Source organism: Sciurus carolinensis, chromosome 6 (assembly GCF_902686445.1).
Source record: "Sciurus carolinensis chromosome 6, mSciCar1.2, whole genome shotgun sequence".
NCBI lineage: Eukaryota > Metazoa > Chordata > Mammalia > Rodentia > Sciuridae > Sciurus > Sciurus carolinensis.
In genome coordinates this window covers 133,683,877-133,711,404 of record NC_062218.1, presented here as the reverse complement: position 1 = coordinate 133,711,404, position 27,528 = coordinate 133,683,877, and the positions used below count along the sequence as shown (strand labels likewise).

The window sequence follows — 27,528 nt, the reverse complement described above, 5'->3', positions numbered from 1 at the left end:
TTTAGCTGTTCCACTTGCCCATGTTCACTTCTGGCCTCTGCACTCTTCCTACCACTATACCTTGCATGTGCTGAACCCCTCTTCCTGGGTGGCTCTTTCCTGCCAGTCTGCCTCAAAGAGGCCTCCAAGGTTCAGCTCATGTCCTTTCCTTTGGGAAGCCTGTCCCCTCCCTCACCCTGGCTGTCAGAGCTCCTTTTCTGGGCTCCTGCATCCTTTGCATAGCCCTCGAGGCAAGTTCATCCCCTGGCAGGTCCTGCGTTCCCTGGCTGGCTCTCTTGCCTGCTGGCTTGCTCATAAGCAGGGATGGTTCAGTTCATGCTTTGGTTTCCTGCATCAGTTCTGGTGGGCACCTGCCAAGTACATGGTGATGGTCTCTTCAGGTGAGTTACCTGAGGTTGATGTGCAGTGGCCTAGGTGTCCTGCTTGGTTTGTGTAATGCCCTTTTAAACAGTGAATTTTCTCACCTTATTTACCCACTGAGGGCTTTCACAGCAATCAGTATGTCTATCTTCCCTGGACAGTTCAGAAGAAATGGCCCTATTGGCTTGCATTTAGTTTCTGGTACTTTCCATTGACTGGAGCTGAGAGGTGCATCCCTTGGAGATGTCACTAGTTCACTGTCTCTAACACCTGCTCACCCCTTCTCTACCTGAGTTGGTCAACCCGCCTCCTCATAAAATTCTCCAAGGTTGCCTGGGGTTTGGGGTATGAGGAGAACACTGAGGCTGGGGTTGTAGTGCCTCAGAACACCCTGAAGACTAGGCTCTCACACTGACCACAGCTGTTAAAGTAGAAGTGGTCATCTGGACAACACTTCCTGGGGTCATTTTCTTTCATGCAGAGATGCCTGTCAAGGGTCTGGAAGACCTTAAATGACTGAGAAGTAAGAATTTAATTTTTTTTTCATTTTTCCCCTAAATATAGAAATTTGGGGAAATGAGTTTAAAACCTGTGCAGTTTCTCATTGATGGTGATCCATGATACACAGGTGTGGGGAGCCTAGACACATGGGTGGTCTCAGGAAGTTGGGGAGACATAGCCTTGTTGTATCTGCTGTGGAGAGTCTGGAAAGTCCCCCCCTGTGAGTGACCCAGGGCAGGTGCCCCACAGACTGTGGGAATTAGAGAAACATCAAGTGCCAGCATATGGTGAGCTTCACAAGTGCTGAGTGACACCTGCCAAGGGACACCAAACAGGACCTGAAAACATCTGAAAATAACTCTGAAAAGCAAGACGCTGCTTTGGATAGTTCTCATTCTTGCTATAAGAGGAGGCTCTCACAGCTGAACTTTAACAAATTTGTCATCGTCTTTTCTGGGAAGAACAAGGAAGATGAAGTCATCAGCGTTAGGATAAAACAAAGAAACATACTGTTTTCTCTGACTTCTCTCAGAAATGTTGAGCAGACAGAGAAAGGGCCCTTGTCAGAAAAACTAGGAAGATGTGTGTGTGCATGTGTGTATGTGTGTGAACCCCAAGCCCAGAGGTTCCACATGGAATTCTAGGCTCAGTCCCTTTCCTGGGCTACAGTCTCTGGGACAGAGGGGCTTTTATTTACAGTTAAAATCCAGACAGTGTGCATACAAACATACAATCACAAATCTGGTTCCTCTAAATTTGCTGCAAAGTATTTTTTAAAAATATAGACTTATTGAGATGTAATTAATATTCTATTCTACCCATTTGAAACATACAACTCCATAACTTTTAGCATATGCACAGATTCATTTCTGAATTCTCAGTTGCATTCCTTTAGGGTATATGTCTATCCTATGGCAAAACCACCATGTCTTGATTACTGTAGGTTTGTAGTAAGTCTTCAAATTTTAATTCCAATTTTGCCCTCATTTAAGATTATGTTAGTTATTCTGGAACCCTTGAATTTTCATACAAAATGGATCACCTTGTCAAAATTGGCAAAGAAATCAGCAAAGATTTTTACCAAGGGCTGTGCTAAATTTATAAATGATTTTGGGGAATATTGCTTTCTTAACAACTTGTCTGACAGTCCATGAACTTAGGATGTTTTACCATTTCTTTAAATTCTTCTTGGATTTCTTTCAACAATGAATTGTAGTTTTTACAGTATAAGTTTTACATTTCATTATCTCTATGTATTTTATTATTGTTGTTATTTTTTAAAAATATCTTTAGTTGTAGATGGACGCAATGTTATCTATCTCTCTATCTCTCTATCTATTTATTTATTTATATGTGGTGCTGAGGATCAAACCCAGTGCCTCCCACATGCTAGGCAAGTGCTCTACCACTGAGCCATAATCCCAGCCCTGTTATTTGAGTGAGATGTTATCATAGTGAGATGAGGTCTCACTATGTTGCCCAAGTTGGTCTTCAAACCCTGGGCTCAAATGATCCTCCTACCTCAATTTCCTAAGTGCTAATATTATTTTTGATTCATAAAATAGTTGTATCTACTTAGGTGTGCAGTGTGATGTTTTGATACGTGTATACATTGTGTAATGATCAAACGAAGGTAGTTGGCATATCTATCACCTTAAACATTTATCATTTCTTGATGATGAAAATATTCAAAACCTCTTACAAAGCAGCTTTATATCATGACATAAGGGGAAATTTAGGTTTGGAGAGAAAGACTGACCTGTATGATGAGACTGCTCACCCCATCCTGTGAACTTAAACTGACATTGGGCTTTGATCATCATTTGAAGATAGGCTTGGGAATGCATGGAGACAGGTCTCTTTTTCTGACTTAGGGGTTCTCCAAAGAGAGACTTTAGACAGGGAAAGGTCCAGGCTGAAAGCAGGATACTCATACCATAGGCCTGAGAAGCTAGCTCCTGCTGCATAGGCCTCAACCCTCGGGACTCAGCAAAGTGGAGTCTCCTAGACAGCCCTCCTGAAAGATGTCCAAGACAATCAGACCAGGATCAGACAGCCTAAAACATGTCCTCTCTAAAAGGCTGAGGCCTTGCCTGAGTCTGGAGCCTCCCACCTTTGGAGGCAGGCCCTTCCTGATCAGATGCAGGCACTGGGCACCTGTCTTCACTTTCAGCATCCTGGTGAGGCTGGTCAGATGCTGAAGTAGCTCCCAGAAAATGCAGGTACCTGGGCCTCAATCCAGTTTCCAGCAGCCCTGATGGTTTCTTTAAAAAATATTTTATTAGTTGTTGATGAATCTTTATTTAATTCATTTATTTACATGTGGTGTTAAGGATCGAACCCAGTGCCTCACACATGCTAGGAAAGTGCTGTACCACTGAGCCACAACCCCAGCCCCCCTGATAATTTTGAGGCTCAACTTGGACAGGTCCTGCAACCAGAAGGAGTATTGGATTTGGGACCCCTGGCATATCAACCCTGTGGAGTGCCCCTGGGTACCCCTGTAAAGTACAGGCCCCCTGAGTCTTGCCAAGGGTGTGGCCTTTGGCTCAGGACCTCCAGGCCATGACCCCTTCATTTCAGTGCCTGTTGAAAATCATTCCAAACATGACACAGAGGCCAATTCCCAGGCCTGAGCACTTGCTGTGTCATTCACTTACCTGCCTCATGTCAGTTCACATTTTGAAATTAGCATCTCTCCTTTCCATGATATCTGCAAGCTCATGGGTTTAATGTGCCAACTATATAAACACATAATAATGACTAAAGATAGTGATAAATGTTGTATAAGTAGTCAATTTTCAGCCCAACCCTAGAGGTGGCCTAGGTGGCGTGGGAAACACCTGGCTGTTGGGTGGAGTAGGTTTTAGGATTTCCCTGGGCCTCAGAGGCCACTCCCTCCCAGGCAGCAGAAAGGTTCTGGAGACAGAGGCCAAGGCTAAGGAGGCAGCCACCCTCCTCCCTGCAGGCTTCTGGCAGACAAAGTGGCCCCAGGAGGGCACTTGATCCATCCACGCTAAGTGCCCACTTTAATCTTGCAAAGACTGCCTCACCCAGGCCCATCAATCCTGTCATCAGAATAATGACTTCCGGCCACTCTGGGCTTGGCAGGGGCCTCTGGGCAGCTCAGACGCCATCTATCACAACCTCCTGGCCCTGCTAGCACAGGGAGGCAGGGAGGAAATGCTACTTGTGCCGTCAGCTGTGCTGCATGGATGACAGAGGGGCCTGGCTTTCCAAGGCTAACACTTTTTTTTTTTTCCAAAAAACAATGGAGAGCACAGACACATCAATGCTCTGGTGATGCCAGCTGTTGGGGCTGGGAAGGTGCCAGTCCTATCTGTGTTCTCTTCTGGCTTTTGTGTGGTCCAAGGCTCAACCTCTGATTCCTGCCCCGCCTTGGTTAACCTGGTCTCCTAGAGGAGGAGGCTGCAGACAAAAGGGCTTCCGAGAGATGGCAACTTTGGACAGGGGTGGGAAGTGAGACACTCAGAGGGAGAGGAAGGGGCTCCCTGACTGCAGCGAGGGGCAGACTGGCTGGAGCTATTTCCAGAAACATCCTTCCCAGAATAGGACGCACGCAGGGCCATCTGCACATCAGACCCCAGGCCCAGCAGCCCTATCTGATCCTTTCTTCTTCCTCCGTCTGGCCTTAGTCACTTATTATTCAAGCTGAATTCACTGAGTGCTTATGTTTTCTCCTCCAGCAGCTTCCCCAAGGAAACAGATTGTTAATCGGTTCCACTTTCAATCTCCCCTAAGCTCCAGCAGTCCCAGTAAGAACTTGGTTCTGCTTCATCTCATGATGGAAAAGCAGAAAGGGAAGCAGGTACGTGTGAAAGAGAGGAAACATGAGGACCTGCCTGGCTTTATAACAACACCTGCTCCTGTGGTAACTGATCCAGTCCTGAGTTTACTCAGTCCCATTAGAGCATCATTAATCCTTCCAAGAGAGTGGGGCCCTCATAACCCAAACACTCTTCAAGGTCCTACCATCTTGTGACACCATTACCCTGGGAATCAAATTTCAACATAATTTTTGAGGGGACAAACCATATTTAAACCATAGCAGAACTGCACTGTCTTCAGACATAGGCTGACCAGAGAGCAGATGTGGGCTTGGTCCTTGTTGGCTTTGAGACCTTGGGGAGGTCACTTTCCTCACATTCTCTTCTGTTGATGGGCCTTATGGCCCTGCCTCACAGGGTGATGTATGGAGACACTATCTGGTCTGAAATTCAAGAGCAGGAAGGACCAGCCACGGGAAGAACATCCCAGGAGCTGGGCAGGGTATCTGTGTGTGTGTGTGTGTATGTGTGTGTGTGTGTGTGTGTGTGTTGTGGGTCAGAGACTCCAAGGGCCAGAAGAGAGAGCAAACTGAGAAGAGCAAGGTCATCATGGCTGGAGTCATGCATGGGTCAAGGTCACACAATGGCTCTGGAGTGAAGAATGGGCTGAGAATGGAGGGAGAGTTGTGGGTATGGAATGAACTGGGATTAAGTGGGTGGGAGAAGGGGCTGCATTCTGGACACAGTGGGAAAGTGACACCTACAGGCCATGTTTGGATGGAGGTGAAGATCCCTGATGACAAGGGAGTACTGGACTTGTAGGATCTGTGCTTGACCCATCGGGTGACTTCACTGACATAAGGGACACTACAGGGAGAAGAGGTTGAGGGGTAGGTCCTGCAGAGGAGGTGGCTTTCAGAAGCAATGAAGAAAGGGCTCAAGGATTTGAGACAGAAGGGTTGGTCAGCGGGCCAAGAATACAGTCGGAGGAGGAGTACAAGGGTGCAGTGAGCCCAGGTGTGGCTTTGGGGACCCTCGGCAGAGCAACCCTGGAGGACATATGAAGCAGAATGCAGACTGAGCCAACACCTGCGAGCAGCAATTACTCTGAGAACCTAATCCAGAAAGAACAAGAAGATGAACACAGCAACTGCTAAGTGGGGAAGGCTCACTGAGCTCCTAGTAGCCCGGAGTGAGAGGTACCTAGCAGCAGGACACAGGAAGCAAAGTGGTCCTTCTATTCAAGGAATACCACACAGCTGTCAAAGGAATCAAGAGATTTGGGGGAAGAATGTTCATGAGTTGTTCAGTGAGAGAAGCCAAACAATACAGGCTATGCTTGGTAGGAAGAAGTCTTAGCAAAAGAAAAATTTACATCTCCACACACCCAGAGAAAAGGTCCAGGTACACTACATGACAAGAGGAGATGTCATCTGGAAGAGGGGAAGTGAAAGGGTTCAGTTTTCTCCTTTATTCCTTTCTGTATTTCTGACTATTTGTTTTCCTGCAATGATCTTGTATCACTTTTATAAACAGAAAAGCAGAAAGGGCTTTTCAGTTTGAAAAAAAAGAAAGGAAAGAAAGAAGATGGAGGTGGAGCAACTGTGCCACTGGTGAGGCCAGGGTCCCCTGGCTGCCACCAGAAGGAGGCAGCCTGCCTGTGCTGTGACTGGTCTGCAGCTCTGGGGAAAGCCAGCTAGCAATGACACTAAAAGGCAGCAGACAGTCTCGTCTCCCCCAAGCCACTTTTTAGTCTGAGGAGGTAATAACACATCAAAGCATTTAGGGCATGTTTGAGTTTGACAAAGAGTAGGGATGACTGATTGCAAGTCATTTGTCAAAGCAGGGGTTGGCATTAAAGAATGGCTTGGCTGCCGCCTGCAGATACATGACAGTCACAAGGCTACCTCTTTTCTAAAGCCAGCACCCCACTACAGCTGCTTTTTGATATGCACTCCAAGACCCAAAAGTAGTCTGAAGACAAACTGACAGGTGCACTGCAGAGTCAGACTGGCATGTGCACCAAGCCACAGTTTTGCAGAGTTCATTCAGAGACCATCACTCAACAGTCCCAGGTCCTTGCCTCCAAACTCAGGTCACTGGGCAGTTTGACCACTTGGGCTTCTACAAGGGACAGCCAAACCCATGCCCCTGGTGCCTCTAGCTCCTCTCTTAGCCTTAGTTGTCTTGTATTTAACTTTTTATTGAAGTACAACCTACATCCTGAAAGGACATAGTTTGAAGGGTGCAGCAAGGTGAGTTCTCCCAAAGCAAACACACTCAGGCCACCAGCACCCAGACTAAGAAACAAAACACTTCCAGCTGCCTAGAAATCACCTGGTTTCCCCTTCCATTCACTAACCCCTTAATTTCAATCATCAGGAAACATGAAGGGAGACCACCACACCCCCAACTATTACTGTTCAGACAAAACTTTCAAGTTTCAATATGTTGTGCCCAGGCGGGCATGTGCACTGAGTGAAAGAGAAAACAGAGGAAGGGAAGTCCTGCAAGCCAGGCCTAGCATGACCCCTGTGGGTTGGACACTGAGCCGGGGGCCCTGCTCTGTCCTTCCCATCACTGACAGTCAGGAGGCATCTGCCCAGGAGATGTGACCAGCCTGCTAGACTGCATCATCCCTGGTCTACACAAAGGAATCAAGAACACTGAAAATGGCAGCTACATGGGTAAATATAAAGACTATCAAAATATAGGTTGAGCATCCGTAATCCAAAAATCTGTAATGTTCCAAAATCTGAAACTGTTTGAACATCAACATGAAGTCACAAAAGGAAATTTCTATTCTATAAAACTTTGTTTCATGCACAAAATTATTTAAAATATAAAATTATCTTCAGGCTATGTGCATACATATTATATGAAACAGTGAATTCCATGTTTGGACTTGGGCCCCACCCCCAAGATGTCTCATTAAGTAAATGCAAATATTCTAACATCCAACAAAAAAAATCTGAAATCTAAATACTTCTTTGTCCTAGAATTTTGGTAAGGGATACTCAACCAGTATGTTTAAAATAGAATTGATTATTTTAAGCAAAAAAAAAAAAATAAAGTAGTGTTGGGGCAGGGGACTTACAGATACATGGAATAAAATATATGACAATAATAGCATTGGTAAAGATTGGATTATGTCCCTTCCAAAAAAGACTTGCTGAAGTCCTAACCCCTAGTACCACAAAACATGATCTTATGTGGAAATAAGGTAATTGCAGATAAAATTTATTAGGATGAGGCCATATTGGAAGAGAGCAGAGTGGATCCTAGTTCAATATAAGTGGTGCCTTATGAGAAAAGGTCCATTTTAAGATACAAGCCCACTGGGAGGACACTATATGCCAACTGAAAGCAGAGACTGAAGTTGTGCAGCTTCAAGGCAACAAAAGCAAAAGATTTCTGGTAACCACTGGAAGCTAGGAAGAGGCAGGGATAGCTTCCTCTGTTGATTTCAGAGGGAGCATGGCTCTGCAGACACCTTGATTTTGGATTTCTATCTTCCAGGACTGTGAGGGAATAGATTTCTGTTTTTTTAAGCCATCCCAGTTTATTATGTTTTATTAGGGTAGCCCTAAGAAACAGATATAAGTGCAAAGGCTGAGAGAGGAGGATGGAAGCATATTGGTCTAGGACTTTACATTATATGTGAAGTAATCTAATATCAGTTGAAGGTCAACAGTGATAAATTAATGATATTGACAAGGGAAAAATTCTAAAATGGTCCCCAAATTCTTACTCTCGAGTGTATACATCTTGATTAATTCCCTCTCCTTGAGTGCTGGCAGGACCTGTGAATATGATTAACATAATATGATTAGGTTCTCTGGCAAAATGAAAGGATTTTGAAAACTTAATTAATACTCTTAATTACTTGACTGGAGTTAATCCAGAAGGAGATTGTCCTAGATGAGCCTCCTCTTAACATGTAACCTTTTAAAAGAAGGTCTAGAGCCCAGACTCACATCTTGAGGAAACAAGCCACCATGTTTCCTCAAGGAAATGAAATCTGCTACCAGTCATGAGTTTGGATGGAGACCCTAGCCTCTGATGAGACTCCAGATACAGATTTGTGAGACCCTGAGGGGAGAATCCAGATAAGCTGTTCAGGACACTTGAAAAGTTTTAAATAACAAATATGCCTTTTATTTTGCCAAGACTGTATTAATGTTTTAGGAAGAAACAAAAAAGTATATTATGACACTTAAATACTAAAACAGCATAACAAAAGCATACAGCTAACAAGACAATAAAGGAGATAAAACAGAATCATTAAAATACCTAATTAATACAAAAGAAGTCATAAAAATAAGATAAAAGGATAAAATAGCATGTGGGATAAATAAAATTATTAAGATAGTTGATTTAAATTCAACAATATCAATAATCTCATTAAAGGTAAACAGCCTAAACAACTCAACTAAGAGGCAGAGATATTCAGATTGGCTACAAAAGCAAGAACCACATAAATTTTGTCTACAAGAACCCTAGTTTAAATTTAAAATGAATGAGAATGGGAAAGAAAGTCTGTTATAATTACTATGTCTATATTATTATCAGAATAGATTTCAGGTCAAGGAATATAACTATAGATAAAGAAAAAAAGAAGAAGGAGCAGGGATCCACTATCTTCTTCAAGGGCAAAACCCCAATGCCTGGAAGACCTCCTACTAGTAGGCTCTACCTCTTAAAGTTTCCATCACCTCCCAACAGCATCAACCTGGGGAGCAAGACTTTAACACGGGCCTTTGGAGCAATTCAACATCCGAACTACAGCAACATTTAATAATACAGAACATCTTCTGGGTCATAAAACAAGTCTCAGTACTTTAAAAGGATTCAACTTATAGAAAATATGTTCTTTGACCAAAGGAGTTAAAGTAGATATCATTTACAAAGATATCTAGAAAATTACCAAATATTTAGAAAGTAAGTATTAATTAAGGCTAAATGTAAGAAAATATGTACAAGAGCTGCATGTGGAAAACTATAAACATTACTGAGAGAAATTAAATACCTAGACAAATATCTGTTCTGGGTCAGAAACTCAGTATTATTAAGAAGTCAAATCTCCCAAACTGATCTATATATGCTAGAAATTGAAAAACTGTAAAATGCATTTCAAAAGGCAAAGGAACTGGAATAACCAAAGCTACTTGTAATACAGAACAAAGCTGGAGCATTTGTATAACACTACCTGTCTTCAAGACTTATTTTAAACCTACTTATTTTAACACCTATAGTGTTAGCATAAAGATATATAAAGAGATGAACTGAATAGACAGTCTAGAAATAGAGCCACAAATACATTGACAGTAGTCATTTTAAGAAGTTACAAATGCAATTCAGTGTAGAAAGATGGTCATTTCAACAAATGAGGTTGGAACAATTCATTAACTGATGCAAAAAAATTGATACTGATCCACTTTTCCTACCAAAGACGAAAATTAACTAAAAATGTATCACAGAACAGCAAAGTTGATGGCAATAAGACTTTCAGAGAAAAAAAATACAGGATAAAATCTTTGTAACACAGGTTATGTAAAAATTTCTTACACTAAATATTTTTAAAAAATCAAATAGAAAAATTGACAAATATACTTTATCAAAATTAAGGTCAATGCTTTCTGGGGGAGTGGTGGTACTAGGATTGAACCCAGGGTCTTGGGCATGCTATGTAAGTACTCTACCACTGGGCTACATCCCCCGTCCTTTTTATTTTATTTTGAGACAACAAGGTCTTGTTAAATTGCCCAACCTCACCTCAAATTTTTATTCTCCTACCTCCTACCAAGTAGCTGTTATTACAGGCATGAGCCACTGTACCCAACATCCATCAAAATTAAGATCTTGTGTTCTTCAAAAGACACTATGAAGCCCGGCATAGTGGTACACACCTATAATCTCAGCGGCTCAGGAGCCTAAGGTAAGAGGATCATGAGTTCAAAGCCAGCCACTGCAACTTAGTGAGGCCCTAAGCAACTCAGTGAGACTCTGTCTCTAAATAAAAGTACAAAAAAGGGTTGGGGATGTGGCTCAGTGGTTAAGTGCCCTTAGGTTCAATCCCTAGTACACCCATACACCCACACACACAGACACTATGAAGAGAATAAAATGACAGCCACATAGTGGGGGAGAAGGACTTATAAATCACTTATGTGACAAAGAGCTATATAAAGACCCAGACTATATAAAAAACCCTCAAAACAATAAAAATACAACTAAAAATGTGCAAAATATTTGAATTGATGCTTATCAAAGAAGATTTACATGTGGTAGCAAAAGAAAAGATTCTTAATATTATTAGCCATTAAGGAAATGAGAATTGAAGTCACTATGCACCTATTAGAACAGCTAAAATATAAAGGACTGACAATATCAAATGTAGCAAGGATGTACAGCAACTGGAATTTATTTTCACATGTTGTTAGAGGGAATATATAATTATTCAACCACTTTGGAAAAGAATTTGGCAGTTGTTTTGAAAAGTTAAACATGAATTTACCATATAACTTAGGCATTTCACTTATAAGTATTTATCCAAGAAAAATAAAATCATATATCCACTAGCATATAAATTTTCATAGTACCTTTATTTATAATAGTCCCAAAGCATAAATAATTCAAATGTTCATCAACAGATACAATGGATACATTTCTTATGTATAATAAATTGCCACACACTTAATGATTTAAAACAACCAAAATTTATTATTTCTCACTTCCTACAGGCCAGGATTCTGGAACATTCTAGTTGAGTCCTTTGCTCAGGCATTCACTAGACCGAGATAATGGTATTATGGTTTTTAGGTGCAGTTTGTTACCTCCAATATTCATGTTGAAACTTGGTTCCCAGCCTGATAGCATTGAGAGATGGTGGAGTCTTTGAGAAATGATTAGGCCATTAAGTAGACTAATGCCTTTCTTCAGGGAGTGAGTTCAACCTTTTATGGAACTGGATTAGTTATCAGAACGGTGGGTTCTTATAAAGTAAGTTTCCCCCCCTAGGTTTTGTCTTCTATATATACCCTTCCAATTTCTGCCTTGAGTTGATGCGGCTTCTAGCTCCATCACAAGCTGAACAGATGATGGAGTCCCATCCTGAACTTCCCAGCTTCCAGACCTCTGAACCCAAATAAACCTCCGCTATTTAGAAATTGCTCAGTCTCAGCTATTCTGTTGTAGCAACAGAAAATGGACAAAGATACCTGTTATAAGTAGGAGCTGCTGTCTTGTCTGAACTCTGGGGTCCTCCTTTAAGCTCACTGGTTGACAGAATTTATTTCCTTATGGTTGTAAGTCTAAGGCCCTCAGTTCTAAGAGGCCACTAGCCTTCTCCACACATGGCAGTTTGCTTCTTCAAGACCAGGAAGAGAATTTCTCTGAGCTTCAAATAAGTCTGACTTTAGGAATGACTCTGTTCTTATTTAATGGTTTGCCTGATTTAGTCAAGACCATCTGGAATTTATCCTTCTTGTTAACTCAAATTCAACTGCCTTGTGAACTTAACTACATCTGCAAAATCCCTTCTGCCATGTAACATATCTGACAACCAAATATCTCATCACATTCAGATGTACCTGTCACACTCATGGGAATAACATTTGTGGCATGAGGCAGGAATCTTGGGGCCATCTTAAATGCTGCCTGTCACTATAAACAAACTGTGGCATATCCTTACAATGAAATACTGCTCAGCAATGAAAAGGAAGAAACTCTGGATACATAGAGTAACACGAACACAGTGGTCCCTCCTCGTATGCATTTTTGTTTTTCCCTATTTGAGTTATCCATAGGCAATATGTTATGACAATATGAACTGGAGAATTCTAGAAATAAGTAATTCATAAATTTTACTTTGTAGGCCATTCTGAGTAGCCCGATGAAATCTTGTGCTGTTTCACTCTCTCTTGCCTGGGACATGAATTATGCCTTTGTCTAGTGTGTTCATGCTGTCAATGCTACCCTCCCATCATCTACTTAATAGTCATCACATTTATCAGTTCAACTGTTATGGTATCACCACTTGTATATCCTCAGTTTCAGGTATCCACTGGGTGTCTTGGAACATATCCCCTGTGGATAATAGGGGATGACTGTATTCTAAAATAATTTTGCTGAGTGAAAGCAATTGGATGGATACATTCAATATTTTGATTATAGTGATGTTTTATGAGCATTTACATATATCTATACATTATGAGTGTTTCTTATTTATTAATTATACAACTTAAAAAAGAGGTTTATAAGTCTACCACAGTTACTGAGAAACTTTTAAGTGTGTTTTTGAAATGCAATTTTCGTGAAATCTAAATTCAGATCAGTTATTTCTGATGAAAACAATATCAGAACTGATATATGCTGTAAACACAAAACCACATCTGGTTTTGAAGAGTGAAACATAAATCCTTAGTAACTTTTGTATTGGTTACACTATATTGGAATGATAATATTTTTGATAGAGTCAGTTGAATAAAACATGTTAATGTTGATTTTACCTTTTGTAATGTGGCTACTAGAGATTTCAAATTACTTTTGGGGCTTGTACTGGTCAGTGCTTGTACTACTATAGATGTAACCACTATTTTGGAGAAGAGTAAGAGATAGACAAACAAGTTAAATGACACCCAAAGGATACAAAAAGCAAATTCAGAACACAGGATTCTCTGCAGGACAAATGTCCCCATTAATCTAGCAATGAATGGGGTGAAGACCAAACGGAAGAAAATTTAAAAAGGAGGAATGAAGAACTATTGCAAAATATAAGAAGCTCAAGAGGTACAAAAGGTAAATGCAACATGTAGAATTTGGATCTTTCCTGATTTGTAAAAATAACTGCAAAAAGATTTTAAGTAGTGGGAGCATATGATTATGGACCGAATATTATATGATTGCTATGGTTTGAGTGTGTTTGTCAGAAGTTCATGTGTTGGAAACTTGATTCTCAAATTCATATGTTAGCAATATTTATAAATGGGGCTTTTTTTTGAGATAATTAAGATTAGATGAGGTCATAAGGGTGGGGTTCTCATGATGGCATTTGTGACTTTAAAAGAAGAGGAAGAGGGACCCAAACTAGCATGCTTGCTCTGTCTCGCATGTGATTCCCTCCACCATGTTATCATGTAGCAAGTATGCCCTCACCAGATGCTAGGCAGGGGCCAGTAGCTTGCTCTTGGACTTTACACAGAAGTGTGAGTCATATAAACCTCTATTCTTTATAAATTACCTGATCTTAGATATTTTGTTATAGAAACAGAAAATAGACTAAGGCAACAATATTAAGAAATTATTAATTTAATGAGATGTGTCAATGGCATGATGGTTCTGCAAATAAAATCCCTATCAGATCCAAGATGCATATCAAAGTCATGAGAGAAATTGATTTCATGTCTTAGTTTTGCTTTAAGAACCTAACAGGGTGGGAGTAATAGCTCAAGGAAGATGAACTGAGAGTTAACAGCAATGGGAGCTGGAAGATGGGTATCGGATGATTCATGTTCATTACATTCTTCATGTTTTTGGAAATTTCTATAAGAAAATTTTTGTTAGGAAAAAAAAGAGAAAGGCTTGTGACTTTCTCCATGAAAGTCCTACCTAGCCTGCTGGTGACCTTGGGCTTTGGGAGGGCAGTCCGGCTGGGCCCTCCTCCCTGTCTGAGCTGGGAATAAAGACAGCAGCAGGAAGGGATGCTGGGCTCTGCGTGTCTCTCTCTCTCCTCATTAAGGTAAGTGGCAGCATCACTGATCACGTTTATTATATGAAATGTGCATCTGTCAACGACTCCGCTCACGAAATTCGTTATAGCACCATAACCTAATTTGTTCCTCCTTCTTATACTCGCTGTTTGCAAAATAGAAGTACATTTTACCCAGCAAACATTTCAGAACTGCAACACGCAGGCACTTAAAGCCCTTTTCATCATCCAAAGTGCTAATACAATTTGGCTGCGTTCATGCAGAAACATCTGTTTTCAAACCGCAGGCCACTGGGGGCCTGCAATTCACATCCCCAGAGCAGCTGTCACATGCTCTGTCATCTTAGCCTCTTTAAGCCTCTTCCACAATCTGTCTTGCACACATTCACAAAAAACACTGAATGTGCAATTTTTTACTCTTAAGGGGCTTGTCAGAACAGCCTGCTTGTCAGAAGTTCTAAGCTGGGGGAAAGCTCTGGTGTGGTGGGGATACAGCCATTTCCCAGGTGACTGATGGGTGCTACGGATGGTCAAACAGTAAAGTACCGGGAAGTTAAACCATTTTTGATGAAAATTTGTCACAAGTAGATTACAACTCCCTACAGGGCCCTGGCATGTGATTAATTTCTGAGGATTCAGTCAACCCACTGTCCCCAATCCACATGCAAACTGTTTAAGGTCAAGTAGCTGAGTGTGCAGAGTTAGTGGCCCCTCCAAGAATGCCCCCAGTCTGCTCCTGTTCTGTTCTGGCCTGGTCTCTCCACTCCTCTGCCTTTTTCTCTGGTGCGTGATGCCAAAATACAATAAGGAAGTAGTTCTAAATTTCTATAATGGCAGTAACTATGTCTACAACGATTAGTTGCACGTTTCTAAATAACTAAAGGGTAACTGTTTGATGGTTCCCAACATATTAGAAATGATAATATTTGAAGAGATGGAAATGCAAATTACCCTGATTTGATCATTATACATTATACAAGCATAAAATTATAATACCATGCCCTATAAATAATTTTTTTTTGGTACCGGGAATTGAACCAGGGGTGCTTAACCACTGAGACACACACACACACATATATATGAGCCCATATATATATATATATATATATATACACTCTCTCTCTCTCTATATATATATATATATACATACATATATATATATATATATATTTTTTTTTTTTTTTTTCCAGACAAGTTCTCACTGAGTTGTTTAGGGCCTTGCTAACTTGCTGAGGCTGGCTTTGAACTTGTGATCCTCCTGTCTTAGCCTCTTATATGTCAATTAAAAATAAAAATTTTAAATGAAAAGGAAAAGAAAGAAAGTAGGTCCAGAGCTCTCCTGCAAGTCGGGCTGTCCTCCCTCCCCCGGCCATATAGTGACAATGGAGTAGTCCATGACTGGCTTTGGAGAGCAGGCACTGAGCTACCAGGGTCTCTCATGCTGGGAGCCTTGACGCTTGCTCTTCCCTCCTCTCTCCAGCCACAAGCATTTTGCCTGACTCCTGTTTGACCTTCAAGAGCATTTGGGCATCCCATCGTCCTGAAAGCTCCCTTTGAGTTGACCTCAACTGCAGTCCTCACACACATGAATTCAGGGTCACAATGGGCCCTGGGGACTATGTGGCTTGATTAATTAGTGGTCTCCCAAGTGATAACAGACCAACAAGAGGAGGATGGGAGGATCTTGGTGGGCTGTCCTCTCAATCTTTTATTACAGGTTGAGCATCTGTAATCTGAAAACCCCAAATCCCTATGTGTGTAAATTGTACATAAAACATAAATGGATTTCATGTTTAGACTTGAGTGCCATGCCCAAGATATTTCATTATGTATAATGTGCGAATATTTCAAAATCTGAAGAAATCAGAAACCAGAAACACATCTCGTCTCAAGCATTTTAGACAAAGGCAATTCAACTTGTATTTGTTGAAAAGGATTGTGTTATGCAATATTTGCTACATAAAAGACCTGTAGCATATATAAGTCATGAAGCATGATAACAAATTAGATACCTGGAGGTTGTCCAGCCAATTAGGCACTAGAACACCATTAATCATCTGTATCTTTCTCCCTCCCTACTCCCCTCTCATTTAGCTGGATCCACATTATCTGGAATAAATTTAAAATTTGTTTTTAACTAATTAAAATGTATATTTGACCAATAAAAACTGCATATATTCATGGTGAGTAACAAGATGTTTCAATAGATGTAAACATTGTGAAATGTCTAAATCAAGATAATTAAAATATTAATCAATTCACATACTTAATCATTGAATGTGGAACTTTTTTTACCCTTATTCTATTTATTTATTCTTATGTGGTGCCAAGGATCAAACCCTATGTCTCACAAGCACCAGGAAAGCACTCTGCCACTAAGCCACAACACCAACCCCAAGTGTGGAAGTTTAAAAAAAAAAATTGTAGTTATAGATGACAGCATGCCTTAATCTTGCTTGTTAATTAATTAATTAATTTTATGCAGTGCCAAGGATCAAACCCAGTGCCTCATACATGCTAGGCAAGCACTCTGCCACAGCTACAGCCCCAGCCCCTGCTTCGTGGAACTTTAAAAAACCCATTTGCAAAACATTTTTATCTCAGAAATAAGTATCTCTAAACAACATGTTATATAGCTTGCTTGCTTTTATGTTTTATGAAAATGACATCATCCTGTGTACATTTCTCTTTTACTTTCCATGATGTTTCGGAGATTTCTGCAGTGTGATGGTCCATCATGTGAGGCTGTCACAATTTCCTTTTCCATTTTCCTGTCAATGGAATTTAGGTTGGTTCCAGTTGTTCCTACTGAGAGCAGAGTCTCAGAGCTCATGTACATAAAATTCTCTTAGTGACACCCCAGGGTGGAGCTGCTCCCTTATAAGATATGTGGCAAGTATCGACTTCACTAGACAATTCTATAAGTAGTTTGAAAACTGGTCGTACCAATTCATACTCCCATATAAAGATGATAAGTGTTTCTATTGACTTTCATCCTCTCTAATGTTTGTTATTGTCAGACATATTAATTTTTACTAACTGAATGAGTGTTCCATAGTATTTGTGTGTGTGTGTGTGCGTGTGTGTGTGTGGTGTTGGGGATTGAACCCAGGGTCTTAGTGCACGGGAGGCAAACATTCTACCAACTGAGCTATATCCCCAGCTCTTCATGGTATTTCTTCCTGGAATATTTGATAGATCTACTGGGAAAGCCTCCCAGGCCTGAGACTTTCTGTCTGGGAAAGTTTTTGAACTATAAATTCAATTTATTTAACAGAAATAGTATTGTTAAGATTTTCCATTTCTTCTTATATCAATTTGGTAAGCTGTATCTTTCAGAGCATTTGTTCATTTTATCTAAAGTATCAAATGTATTGGTACTTCATAAAAATTCCTTGCTATCCTTTTCATGTGTGTGGAATTTTCAGTGCTGTTTCCTTTTACATTCCTGAGATTGGTCACTTGTGTGTCTTTCTGTCTGTCTGTCTCTCTCTCTCTATTAGTCAGTGTTGCAAGGAGTTGATCAATATTGTTAACTCTTTCCAAAGGTTTTTTCCTCTATCGTTTGTTCTCTATTTTGTTTATGTCCAGTCTCAGGAGATAATGTTCATAAAGAACTTGTCCTACCCTGCTGGGTAGATAATAAGTAATAAATAATATGTATTACAAAGCAACATTTAACCACAAGTATTTCTGAGTAACATCAGGGTGATGATACCCAAAGAATTTGAAGCTTCCCAAGATCTAACATCAACCCCAAATATAGAGCCAGGTGTTTAGCCCCTCAAACCTACACCAGCATGGCAGATCATGCTCACTGATGGAGCACCTGTGGCCAGCCCTGTATCCAATGTCCTGCTAACCCTCTTTGGTCTAAGGTATTTTTGTCACAGTGACAGAGAACTGACTCACAACAAATAAACCAAGTAAATATTTACTCATCAGGGGCATTATTTTACTGATTCAAAGAGGCTGCACTACTTCCTGGCCTTTAGCTATAACATTGCATGGAAAGTAGGAATTTTCCAATCAGAAAGATCCTTGGTGTCCCATGCAAAGGCCTTTACCTGGTAACACTGGAGCCTGGGTTGGCTTTCTTCAAAAATAGTGAAATTGAGCACTCCCTACCCCAACTCATGGGTCTTTCTCAGGTAAGTTGACAGGGCTCTTCCTGAGCAAATTATGGGTTTAGTAGTTTGGGGCATCCTTGGCAGTTGGATACTAATGCCCTAAGGAAACTATGGAAGTCAACAGGACACTAGTATCTTTTGGCAGAGCACATGAGGACTTCCTTCTGTAGGCCATGACCCCAGGGAGCTCTTCTGGGCAGAGGAATATAAGGTTATCATTTCTGAAAGTGAGGGACACATGTTGGGTCTCCCAAGAAAGGGAAGGAAATGAATGCATAGTGGATAATTGCTCTGTCCCAACCATTGGCATTATTAGCCCCATTTAGTGTCTTAGGCCCAGAGCTATACTGGGGGTATGAGAGTCACCAGTGAGGAAGTGGTATGTGTTAGTCCATTCTTATGGCTATCACAAAATACTTAGACTGAGTAATTTATAAATAATAGAAGTTTATTTCCCATAGTTCCAGAGCCAGGAGGTCTAAGATCAGTAGAATTGATGTCTGGTGTCTGCACCATAGACGGTGTACTGTTGCTGCTTCCTCATGTGGCAGAAGGTGCAAACAACTCCCTGTACCTCTTATAAAGTCACTAATCCCATCATGAGGGTTCCATCCTCATGAGTTAATCACTTCTTAAAGAACCTACCTCTTAATGTTATCATCTTGGTGCTTGAGTTTCAGCATATGAATTTGAGGGTACACATTCTGATCATAGCAGTGACTTGGGTGCTTTCTACTGCATTTAGTTGCTCATGGAATCCTTCAGGGTGACTCGCGTGCAATGAAATGGCAGGCACTTTTGCTGAAAGAGGAAACCCAGTGAGGCAGAGCTGGACCACAGGGCCAGGTCCACAATGTGGGGGAATAAGGAGGCAGTCCTCTGGGAGGACAGAGTGATAGTAAGAGGACTGGGAAGGACACCCAGGTGGTGGGAAGGGAAACCGAAGTAGAATCCCCAAGGTACCACAGGACATCCTTGTACAGCCTTTGGCCCAAGGCCCTCCCCAGTGGCTACTTACCCAAAGGACTACACCTCTCCTCTCCCCACCACTCTCCACATACTTGCTGACAGAAATCACAGACCCCAGAGGGACACAAGATGGGAAGGCAGAAGTATCACATTCTGTAATCATATTCTGTAATTTTAACAAAGTATCACATTCTGTAATTTTAAAATGAGTTTGACCTGAAACAACTTTTATAATTTTTCAAGGAGTCTGACAAATCGAGATCATGCAAGAAAATTTGATATAGAGCTTTCAAAATGGGAAAGATGGGGAAAAAATAGAGAGATTATTGCAGATTAGAAGAATCCAAAAGACATGACAAACCAATGTAGTGTTTGATCACTGATTAGATTCTTCATTTTAAAAATAAAGCCAAAAAGGACATTATTGGGGCAACTGAAGAAATCTGAATATGGACTATAGGAGAAAAAAATTGTATTATTGTTTAATTTCTTGAGTGTGATATCTGAGTTATTTTGAGATGTTGCTAATGTCATGATCCCTGCAACTTACTCTTTAATGGTTTACCAAAATATGAGCAGTGAGATACTGCAAATGTTCCACAGTGTGAAAAACTGATGAATTTTGACAAAGAGTAACACCATTCTTTATGAAACTTTTGCAAGTAACAAAGTTGGTGACATTTCCAAGTCCCCAGGGTAATGTCAGCCACCTATCTAAATCTCTTCATGATAAAAGCCAACACAGATCAACTAAGAGAGCAAATATAACCACTCATACCCTCACTCCCTGCATGAATAGGAGACAGGACATTTCATGCTTCCAACTGGTGTGAGTGAGGAAAGAAAACTCCAACCTTCAGAACTGTTTCCAGATACCACACTGGTATTGGAGGAGTAGGTGCCATGTGAAAAACAGGAGAGGACAGCTGGGGTAAAAAGTTAAAATGAAATATCCCCAGAAGAAGTCCCTCCCCAGATGGGGAAATACAGAGAAGCGGCAAAGACCAGTGGTTCAGAGCACTGTTCTGCTAAGGAAATCAAAGGGGACAGAAAGTATATTTAGCCTGAGATGGCTGTCTTGGCAAGGCCCTGCTTCTAGGGGACAGACCTGTGGCTCAGAAGTAGAGATGGCCTTGAAGGCTTAGTGGTAAATGCACAGAAGACGCAAGCAAGGAAATTTGAGGACCTATGGAAGCAAAAGTGAGTTATGAACTCAGAGGCGTGGAATGGCTCCCAATTCCCAAAAGACTCCAAGACTCTGTACCTCACTGTATCAAAGTAAGAGGGAACTCTAAACCAAGAGGTCTAGTGTGATCCCCAAATCTCCAACTCCTGCCTCCAGTCATCCGTTATTACCAGTTCAAGAAAGACATTTCTAAGTTAACGATGACAGATAATATCCATACAAAGCCAACATAATTCCCACAAACCAGTTTATAAATGAAAAAATGTAACCCAAAACCCTGACTTAAATTGCCTTGTGCTATTGACTGAATGTTTGTGTTCCCCCCAAAATTCATATATTGAAACATAGTGCCCAGTGTGATAGTATTTGGAGATGGGGCCTTTGAATAGTGATTAAGTCGTAAGAGGGAAGCCCTCATTAATAAGTTAATGCCCTTATTTAAAAAAAAGACCCCAGAGAGATCTCTTCCCTCAGGGGAGGTTGCAGTAAGAACATGATTTATCAACCAAAAAGTGGGCCCTCACCGGACTGCTAATATTCTGGTGACTTGATATTGGACTCCCCAGTCTCTAGAACTGTGAGAAATAAATTTCTGTCATTTAAAAACCACCTAGTTACCGTGTTTTGTTATAGTAGCCTGTATGGACTAAGACACCCTAAGAAAACAATCATACATACATATGAAAAAATCCCAAATTATAAATTCATAACCTCAACAGAAATGGACAAAAATAAGTGAACATGAAATTATAGAGTTGTCTGGACTGGGCAAAGAAAATAATATCATTCAGAAATTAACACTAAATTAAAAAATCTCTTAAGGAGAATAGATTTGACTAAGAATTTAAGAATGGTCATTAAGGAAATGAATGAAATCACCCATAAAACAAATGAAATAAAATAGTGCAAAGAATCATAGAAGAAAGTGTTAGATATAGGAAGGGGAGAAAGGATCTAAAACATGTATTATTGGAAGCTCGAAAGAAGAAAAACAAAATAATGCGACACAAGTTACATTTAAAACTATGATAGAAGAAAACTTTCTGGAAATAAAAGGAGATTTGAATCTGCATATTCAAAATGTCTGCCAAGCACCTAAGAAAATCCATCCTCAATGAGATCAATTCCAAAGATAATGCCTAATGGAATGATTAGACTTTGAGAGTAAAGGAAAACAGCAGGCAAACAAAAAAAGTCCTTTTGAACTCCAGGAAAATGATGAGGTCAATTGCAAAGGAAATAAAAGTGTGCATTCATCACACTTCTTGACAACAACCTGTAGGTCATATAATCCATGGAAAGAAAGTGTGAGCCAAGGATTTTATAACCAGCTAACCCATTCTTAAAATATTAAGGGTAGAGAAAGAAAGAAATCAAGGAATAGTGTACTCATGAGCTCTTAAGGAACCTATCAAGTGCTAAACTTTGTCAAGTCAAGGAATGACTAAACAAGTATAGCAACCAGAATCCAACTCTGTTGCCGTGGATGGTCCTGTAGCACCCACCCATACAATGCCTGACTCTTGCTATTCATACCTTGAGTACTGGTGGAATCTGACTTTTCTCCAACCAGTGGGATATGGCAAAAATGATGGGATAGCATGATTATGTTATGTCATAATTTTATGATGTTATGTTTTGTTGTACTATATTATGACTCTGATTTGCTAATAGATTTGCTCTAGAGTTTCTCTTTCCTGGTTTAATCAAGTAAGCAGCCACACTGGGGAAGCCCACCTGACAAGGAACTGGAGGTGGTCCTTAGGAACCACCTCTAAAAGTTGAAAGTGACTTCTGGTCAACAACTAGCAAAAATTTAAGCTCTCAGTCCTATACCCTCAAAGAACTAAATGCTGCAACAAAAAACAAAAAACAAACAACAACAACAAAACAAAACAGTGGGAGTAGAAAAGCAAATTCTTCTCTAGTTGATGGGAACCTAGTCTTGGCTAATACCAGCAAAAACCCAGCTGAACCATGTGTAGACTCCTGAGCCATAGAAAGTATGAGATAATAAACTTGAACTGCTTTTGGTCACTCAGTTGATGATAATTTGTGCTGCAGCAATAGATAACTAACATAATTATACTAAAAATAATATAATCGTACTAAAAATAATCATGACTAAATCATGCTCAAGTGGTTTGGCTTCAGGAATGCAAGGGTGGCTTAGTATTTTTGCATATTTTTTTATATATTTTTCTTATTGTTTGTTTCACCCTAGTCCCAGACCTGACATTAGGAAATCCACTAATATTATTCACTATGTTAATAGTGTTAAGGAGAAATAACATTATTATTTCCATATATGGCTTCAACAAATATTAATTTCCACTAAAATGGGAATCAATGGATACTCCCTGATATGGCTTGAATGTGTCCTCTAAAAAAATGTATTGGAAACTTCATCCCCAATGTGACAGTGTTGAGGTAGGGCCTAATAACAGGTGATTAGGTCATGAGGGCTTTGCCCTCAGGAATAGATTAGTCATTGTGACACTGGGTTAGTTATCTTGAGAGTGGGTTATTATAAAAGGAAGTTTGCACCCTCTTGTGCTCTTGCTTTCTACGTCTCTTGCCCTTCTTCCTTCTGCCATGGGATGATGAAGATCAAAGGCCCTCATAGATATTACCCCTTGATCTTGGACTTTACAACCTCTAGAACCATGAACCAAATAAACTATTGTTTATAAATTATTAAGTCTAGTATTCTGTTAAAGCAGCAGAAAATGGACTAAGACACTCCCTTAATATTCTATCCATTCATCCATCCCTTCCCAACCTCAAGACATCATCTTTCTTAATGGGGAAAGTGCCAGTGACCTTTTTACTAAGGTCAAGAACAAGGTAAATTTGCCTGTTGCATCCAATATTTAACATTGAAAGAATTTAGCCAATTTAATTAGATAAAAGAAAGCAATGAATGCATTAAAATCAGTAAAGAAAAAGATTTGAATTTTCAGGTGACAGAATACCTGATCTAAGAATCAATAGAACTCATGACAAATAAATTCAGTAAGGTGGGAAGACAAAAAATTACATATATAGAAACAATGTCCAGTTACAAATTACAGCTTAAGAAACACAATCACAAACAACAAGGCAAAATACTCATCAGTAAACTTGACAAGTGAAAAACCTATGAGAGGAAAGCTTTAAAACACTCCCCAAAGCAGTTTTGAACAAATAGAAAGACATTCTCCTGTTTCTGGATGAAATGACTCAACTTCTTGATGATGTCAATTTTCCTGAAGTTAACACATAAACTTAATATGATTCTTTGCAAATACTAGCAACACAAACAGGTAGGAAATCCTTGAAATAAAAAGCAATGTAAGAAATCAACACTGTCAGGTATCAAAATACAACAAGATTATTGCAATAGTCTTGAATAAAGTCTTCCTTGCCTTTAAATACAAAAATGTTTTGGAGTGCACACATGCACACACATGTATACACACACCCACACCCACACACATACACACACAGTAATGCTTTCACCGGTGCACAAATAGACGCACCTGTGAGACAGACTAGAAACAGGTTCACTGCTGTTCAGCACATGATAAAGGTACATTTTTAATCACTAGAGAGAAGATGAACTTTTTAATAAATGGGAGTTGGAATAGAGGGACAGACACATGGAAAACCATTAGATTGGATCCATATATTAAATTCAAAACAAAACAAGTATTAGAAGTCATGAATGAATTTCTTTAAGTTGAGCTGGGAAATCTTTCCAACTCTGATTCAAAATCTAGATCTAATAAGAGGAAAGTGTGATTAAATCAACTGCACTTCCTCCCCCACTGGGCATAGGGAGGTCAGAGAGTGGTAGTGATGCATTCTGGTGAATGCAGGGAATGGGGCAGTGCTTGAATTCAAACCAGCCCCCCTATACTTTATAGGTTGTAATTAATAGAAAACCACACTCTCCTCATGCTGCAGGTCCTTCCAGGACCCAGGTCTCCTTGTGGCTGTGGCTCAGGAGTGTGGACTGCATATCAAGTAACCTATTGGCTCCCCCTCACAAATACCTATCCATCTCCTGATCACACCACCCAGTCCCATCCCTGCCAGGTTGACTCCAATAGCCTCCTCCCTCTCCCGCCCCCTGGAGACCTCTCCACAGTCATTAGGAACATCCTTTCAATACTCAAAACTCCAAACCTTCTGAGGTCTGCCATTGCACACAGATGAAAATCCAAACTCCACCAGCTCCTCTCACTGGCTCTGTTGGGTTCAGTTCCTGCTGTCCACCTTGAGGGACCTTGAACCTGCTGTTCCCTTAGAACTTTTCCATGGATCTTTCATTCACAGCATGGTTAGAGGTCACTGTTTAGGGTCATCCTTTCTGAACAGGCTAAGTATGAACCCCATCCCCATCTTTCTTAACACCAACTACCTTGTTTTATTGTCTTTCTTCCCAGCACTTATCCTCTGACATGAGCTTGGATTTCCCTTTTATTTTTTTCCTTTGGTACTGGGGATTGAACGTAGGGGCAATCTACCACTGAGCTCCAGCTCCAGCCCTTATTAAAATTTTGTCTTTTTAGGTATACATGACAGTAGAGTATGTTTTGACATATTATATACACATGGAGTTTAACTTACTCTAATTAGGATTCCATTCTTGCAGTTGTACATGATGTGGAGTTTCACTTGTTGTGTATTCATATATGAACATAGAAAAGTTATGTCCAATTCATTCTGTGTTTCCTATTCCACTCCCTTCCTTTCCCTTCATTCCCCTTTGTTTAATCCAGTGAACTTCTGTGTCCCATCCTCCTCCTCCCCTACCATTGTGTGTCAGTATCCACCCATCGGAGAGAACATTCAGCCTTTGGTTTTTTGGGGGGGATTGGCTCATTTCACTGAGCATGATAGTCTCCAGGTTCATCCATTTACCAACAAATGCCATAATTTCATACTTCTTTATGGCTGAGTAATATTCCATTGTGTATATATACCACATTTTCTTTATTGATCTGTTGAAGTGCACCTTGGTTGGTTCCATAGCTTAGCTATTGTGAATTGAGCTGCTATAAACATTGATGTGGCTGCATCACTGTAGTATGTCCCCAGTCCTTTTTTACTGTTTACTTTGAAACAGGGTCTTACTAAGTTGTGGAGGCTGACCTTGAACTTGCAATTCTCCCACCTCAGCTTTCCAAGTAGCTGGGATTACAGGTATGTACCATCACAGCTGGTGGATTTTTCATTCGATAACTGTAATTGAATGGCCTCCTATCTCCCACACCAGATGGACAGCACTTACTGGGGCAGAAAATAGGCAGCACACAATAGGTACTCAATGAATACCCTGGGCAAGTGAGTAGAAAACCCCAGGCCTAGCCAGGTTGCTAGGCACAGTGGCCAAAATATCTAGGTTGGACCCTCACCTTTGCCACTTCATGGCCCAAGACTGAACAATCCTGTCATCTCTCTAAGTCTCAGTTATTTCAGCTGTGAAATGGAAACACAGCACATATCTAACAGGTCTTTCCAAGACCCTCTCTGGCTCTCAGCAGAACTTCTGCCTCATAGTCCCAGGTAGCAGGAGGTAAGGGCTGGGGAGAGCCCCACTGCCACTGCCACAAGTTGGTCTTTTTCCACGCTGAGCATGAAGCATATCTGAGGCTGCCCTTTCCTACACCCCCCGCACCTGTAGCCCTCCTTTTCCCAATCTAAACAGAAGAAACGAGGTGGTCACTTGATCGTGCCTGCTCCCACGGCGCGGGGGACACACCCAGAGCCCCCATGCAGATCCCACCATCCTGCAGGCCCTCTGACGGATACATTCCTCAAAGCTGATTTCAGTTTCTGTGATAACACCCTCTTCTTCCAAGGACAAGGCCCTTTTTCCTTCTTCACAAGCACCCCACTAGTAAGCTGTGCCACCCCATTTCATAGGCGGGGAAACTGAGGTCCAGGTAGGGTGAAGACTGGCTTTTCCTGCCACCCGAGTAGCTGAAAGAATCTCGCTCTTCACGCATAGTAGGGCAGCGGGGGACCCACAGAAACCGGTCTCCCTCAGCGGGCTAGGGGGGGTGTGCCCTTCGCCGGTCCCCTCCTCAATCCCTTCTTGTATCTCCAGTCCCAGCGACCCGGCCGCTGCTGACCCCGCCGCACCAACCGTGTCCCTCCGGGCACACTCCCACGCAGCACGCAGCCCCCTCCACGGTCCACCACCCCTCGCCGAGCGGGCAGCACACTCGCGCGCGCCGCGGTTACCGGCCCCGCCGCCCCACAGGCCACGCGCACTGTCACCCGTGCGCGCACCTGTGCCCTGGGTCAGACCAGAGCGTCCCCGCCAGCTGCCTGGATGTCCGCCATCCACGCCCAGATCGCCGCCCCTCATCTAAGCGTCCAGACTTGTCCCGTACCCGGCGCCCCACCGCCGCTCGCAGCCCCTCCCATACGCCCGCGAACCTCGCGCCCTTGTCCGCAGCACCAGGTGTCCTGCCTGGCCGCGCTACCACTCACCGGCTCCCGGCACGCCTGAAGCCCGGGCCCGGCCCATGGGCAGCACCCCCAGCGCCGGCTGCGAGGTGCGGCGCCGCAGACCCGGGGCGCTGCCCGTTGCCCGCAGCCCGTTCAGATCCCCCGATGCAGCCCGCCCGTGCGCCTGGTGGTCGGCCCCGAAGGAGCGCTGCTCTGCGCCCCCTCGCGGCCGCACGGGGGAGTGCTGAGCGGGAGGGGCGCGGGGTGGAGCCCAGGGAGTCCCCGCAGAGCAACTCTATTCCCGCTGCCTTGCAAGCGGCTTCCTGGGTACCGGAGGCGGCTCTGTCCACCAGGCCTCTCCTCTGCTCCCAGGTCTCAGGATCAATCCTGAGACATCCAATCCTGCCTTCAGGACCCTCCGTTACGGCTCGCTTCCCACCC

The 27,528-nt window shown here is 41.8% G+C and overlaps 1 protein-coding gene across 4 annotated transcripts in view; it reads right to left on the bottom strand.

Annotated features, from left to right (window-relative positions):
* Rasgef1c (RasGEF domain family member 1C) overlaps positions 1-27,272 on the bottom strand; it is a 101,195-nt gene extending 73,923 nt beyond the window's left edge. For all 4 annotated transcript variants that reach the window (XM_047555956.1, XM_047555958.1, XM_047555959.1 and 1 more), the window contains exon 1: positions 27,130-27,272. The gene's annotated coding sequence lies outside the window, so the exon portion shown is untranslated. The remainder of the gene's footprint in view (positions 1-27,129) is intronic.
* Positions 27,273-27,528: the final 256 nt, after the last annotated feature.